The sequence below is a fragment of the Hypanus sabinus genome, chromosome 12 (assembly GCF_030144855.1).
Source record: "Hypanus sabinus isolate sHypSab1 chromosome 12, sHypSab1.hap1, whole genome shotgun sequence".
Classification (NCBI taxonomy): Eukaryota; Metazoa; Chordata; class Chondrichthyes; order Myliobatiformes; family Dasyatidae; genus Hypanus; species Hypanus sabinus.
The window spans coordinates 86,848,765-86,854,132 of NC_082717.1; positions in this window are offsets into that span (position 1 = coordinate 86,848,765).

Here is a 5,368-nt window from a genome sequence, read left to right on the forward strand (position 1 = left end):
CTTTTTGAAATAACTCAATATCTACAGATTGTTGCTCACAGTACTTCAAGGACAACATATTCTTATACAAACCTTCCAATAACTCGATAGAATGTAATCAACATCACAATAATGAGCACAAAGTTACCTTTGTCCAAATTCGGGATTCTAGTGCAACTAGGGGAGCCTCCAAAGTAGGAAACCTCCAAAATTCAAGTACCTGGAAAATGTGACATCCGCTTAAAAATCAATGTATTGGGTATCTCGTACCCAACATTTGAAATCTCAAAATAGCATTATATTTCTAAATTCCAATAATGGAATTATAGCACAATACTCAGAAAAGCGTGCTTTAAATAATCCAATTATTTAGATTAGAAGTTATAAGAATTCATATTGAGTTATGAGAATTCATAATGGAGGTTGCCTACATAAATATGCCTGCTATTTCTTTCTGGTTTCAGGATATTCGTACATCTAGAATTCTGATTCTCTGCTTCCTCACTCAAACTCAAAAAAATCACAGTGTATGTAAAATTTTATAAAATGTATGTTCCTGGAGAAAGTCATCTGGTACTCTGGGAAATCTTGGAGAACAGTAAATGGGTAGGTGTCATGCAATACAAGAATTGAGAGGACTATGTCCTGTATGGCACACTTATTCAACAGTGCTGAATACAGAAATGTATGACTGTATCCCAAGAAGCAGCAGTCTACAATAGAAACACCATTACTGTATGTAGCAAAGGACTACACAATTGACAGCACTGGGTAACAACTGCAGAAATTAGGGTATTCAACAATCGGCAGATAGATAGGTATTCCTAGTGATGCAGCAATGGGCCTTTCATGATGTCTTATTTCACTGATGTAGGTTCTTGGGACATCTACCAAGAGACTGAAGAACTTCTTGAAAGGAAAATGAGAATAGCCAGAACTCATGGTCCATGAGGAAATGGATGATACTGGATGGATTCCCTGAAGTCATAGTTTCAGTTGTATAGGAAAACATAAAGAGTATTGTTTCAGTGGCAGTAATCCCTCTATTACTGCAAATGCCTTGGACCACTGACCTTTGAAATGGTGGGGTAAAACAGGTTAAGACATAACCCAAGAATTGGTTCAGGAAGTAAGTTTTCTAGTTTTCCATTCTAAGGCAGAGGCCCTGATTAATGTGGAAGAGTTACACCTCATCAAAGTCTTGATCATTGTCCTAACTAGTCCTGAGGTGAAAAGTTTGAACAAATAAGCAACATGATGAAGTATCAAAGAGGAAAATCAAAGTACAATGATGATTAGGTCAGAACTTAAACAGATGACTGTTTAAATATAGGGCCATACAGAATAGGTACAGATCGCTTGGCCCAATCAGTCCATGCTAGTCATATTTCCTTCGAGTTAGTCCCAATTTCCTGTGTTTGCCCTGTATCCCTCCAGGCACCTGCTCTTTTTGCAGCTCCCCAAGTCCTTTTTCAATGGTACACCATTGCCTCCACCACTTCCAGCAGCTCTTTCCATATTCTCTAACCCCTTTGGATAAAAAAGTTTCTCCTCTCACCTTAAACCACATCCTATAGTTTTGATTTCTCTATCCTGGGAAAAGACTTACCATCATCTTATGTCTGCCTCTCATGATTGTACACATTTTTATAAGGTCATTCCTTAGACTAATAGTACCATGTACATCTTTGGACTCCACACCAACAAAAGATGTGTATATATCAGAAGTGGTTCACTTGATTGACTAAAAAATAAAACACAAGTCGAGAGATGGAGTGGGAAGCATACATTGAGAACATTCAGATATGACAGTATCATTTTTCCCCATAAGCTCACAACATGGACACATATGACCATAAGATATAGGAGCAGAATTAGGCTATTTGGCCCATTGAGTCTGCTCCATTATTTCATCATGACTGATCCATTTTTCCCTCTCAGCCCCTATCTCCTGCCTTCTCCCTGTTTCTCTCCATACCCTGACCAATCAAGAATCGATATCAACCTCTGTCTTAAATATATGTAGAGACTTGGCCTCCACAGCTGCCTGTGGCACAAATGCCTCAGATTCACCACTCTGTCTAAAGAAATTCCTCCTCATCTCCATTCTAAAAGGATGCCCCTCTGTTATGAGTCTATGTTGTCTGGTCCTAGATTCCCACACCATAGGAAATATCTTCTTCCCATCCACTCAGGCCTTTCAACATCCGATAGGTTTTAATTAGGTTTCCCCTCATTCCTCTGAATACCATATGACAAGCCGTTCAAACCTGGAATCATTTTCGTGAACCTCCTTTGAAGCTTTTCTAGTGTCATCACATCCTTTCCAAGCTAGGGGTCCCAAAGCTGCTCACAATAGTGCAAGTGATGCTTCACCAATGCTTTATAAAGCCTCAGTAGTATATCCTCGCTTTTACAGTATATTCTAGCCCTCTTGAAATGAATGCCAACTTTGCATTTGCCTTGCTCACCACCAACTCAACCTGCAAATTAACCTTTCAGGAACTGTACACACCCAAGCCACTTTTTTTGCCTCAGATTTTTGAATTTTCTCTCCATTTAGAAGATAGTCAACCCTTTTATTCTACTAAGTGCATGACCATACACTACCTGACACTATTCCATTTGCAACTTCTCCTAATCTGTCTAAATCCTTCTGTAGCCTCTATATGTCTTCAAAACTAAAGAAATATAGAAACTCTGTACAGCAAATAAAAATGTGCGTGCTTTCTCCCCCACAGTTGTTTCTACTGTTAATGAATTTAAGATGTTTTACAGAGTTGATCATTCTTTGAGAGAAAAGATTTATTGTTAGTAAATTTATTTTCATAACACATTGCAATTCCAGTTAAATATATACAAGAAGTGACCTTACATTTACTTAGTGATATTTGTTTATCTCAAAACAGGTCAGAACCAATGAAATGCTTTTAGACTATGGCCACTATCATTAATATTAAAATGCATAGTGGCAAATTTGTACATGGCAAGATTTTATAAACAACAACCAAATAAATAGGTACAGAGGAGATGTCAGAGGTAGGTTTTTTACGCAGAGTGGTGAGTGTATGGAACGGGATGCCGGCAGTGGTGGTGGAGGCGGAAATGATAGGATCTTTTAAGAGACTCTTGGATGGATACATGGAGCTTAGAAAAATAGAGGGCTATGGGTAAGCCAAGGTAGTTCTAAGGTAAAGACATGTTCTGCACAGTTTTGTGGGCCTAAGGGCCTATATTGTGATGTAGGTTTTCTGTGTTTCTAAATGATCAGAAAATCTATTTAAGCTGATGTTAGATGAAGGTTAAATATTGCCCAGGATATTAAGGACAACTGTTTTACTCTCCATCCAATTAATGTCTCAGGATTTTTGCATCCATCTGAGTATGCAGCCTCAATTTAATGCATTATCTGAAGAAGGGCCTCTCAAATCCAAAAGTCTTAAACTTAAACTCATGACCTTCTGACATAGACAAGAGTGTTACATTTGAACTAAGCCTGAACTAGTAAGTATTAAGTTTCAAGGACAGATCTTAAAGTCTAATTTGGTAAAATACTATCATTACTGAGCTACTTTGATTCTTGTTTTCATGATTAATTTACGTATTAAATTATTTTAGAAAGGGATACACTAACTCAGAATTTAGTCTGAGGCCAGTATTTGAATAGGAGCTCAGTAGTTGAAATGTAAGTCTTAGGTACTGTGAAATAAGGAAAGGATATGTGTATTGGTTTGGCTTATAATAACTGCATGTAATTCTAGAAATGAGGACAAATAGAACTTATGGCATCCACAACACAGTAAAGGGGCTGGAAATGGAGAACAAATGAAATGATATGGATTTCCTTCTATTTTGCAGCTGTAGCTGCTGTTTGGTCCTTGCAGTACTACTTTCTAATATGATGACAAAATGATTGAAAGTGAAAGCAACCATCAACCAGGCAAAGTAGTTCAAAACCTCATTGAACTAGCAATAGAAGTTTAGCAAAGAAATGAAGTGGTAAATAGTGACCCAGAACATAATACTGTCATACTAGAAATTATAACCAGTACATCTACCATTCTCAAACCCACCAGATAGAGTAGGATTCCTTTGGAAAGATCACAGTTTTCTTGTAAATTTATCAGAAAGCTTGCTATAAAGCAAAGAGGAAATTTCCATATTTCACAGAATATGCAGTTCAAGAATATGACACTTAGAACATCAGGTTTTTGCTTCAAATTTTTTTTCTCTATTTTACATCATCTCACCCTTTCAGCAAATCATTTAATTCCTTTCTCCACAATTGCCAGTAACTGATAAACTCATGTATTTGTCTAAGTGTGAGAAGATTCAGAGTTGGAAATGAGAAAATTCCTCTGTCAAACTATTAAATGTTGAATACATTGAAACTGGTGCTTCAATAAAGACTAAGATCCATTTAGTTCACCTTCTAATCTTCCTCCTGGTTAAATGCTTTGTCAACAATGGAAACGCTGGATACACACAGTAATCACTCCCTATCAAATAGTTTATAGCAAACCCTGGTATTAATTTAACAATCACATAACATCTTCAAGACTTGTCATGGTTCCTCTTGCCTTCCTTAATAGTATTGCTTTTCCCATCGTTTTATTGACAGTGAGGTCTATCTTCAATCACTTTCCTCTTCCATTCTTTCATTATTCTGTGTCTAGCCCTGATAAGTGTACCCTCCCAACTGTGCTTGCAAAATGTCAATTGCCCAGAATGTTCCTACATAGCATTTCAGCTTTGATCTTTATCTCCTCTGATACCTTGTTGGCCCATCAACATTTTGCATCTAATCTCCTATACCAACTTAATTTTAAGGGATTCAGATCGACAGTCTCATAAAGTCAGAAATGACATCCCTGCATGATGGAGACAAAGTTATCCTTCCTTGTACTTCTCAACTAGACTGCAAGTTTTGACATAGTTGAGGACGCCATCTTCCTCTTTTCAATCATTGTCCACTTATGCAGGACTTCACTCAACTGGTTCTATTGAATGTACCCAGGACCCATCTGTAATGACTTCACTTCCTTCTGAGACCTTTCTATCTTTAATAAACTCCAAGATGTATCATTGGACCCTATCTAGTTCTCATCTGCATGCTAAGCTTCAGCAACATCATTGGGTTACATGTCATATTTTCATTAATACCAATGAAGCCCAAATTTACTTCCCCACAAGATAGATATCAGTCCCCCAAGATGAATTTGAACTACTTTTCTGTGCTGTTAGCAGGGCTGTCTATTTCCAACTTTGAAACTTGGCTGATTCTTGTCTTTCTTTGAATTTATCTGTGCTGATACCTATATTGAATTTATTCTTTCCAATACCCTTCTGGCTAGACTCCCATATTCCACCCCTTCCCATAAGAAGGACA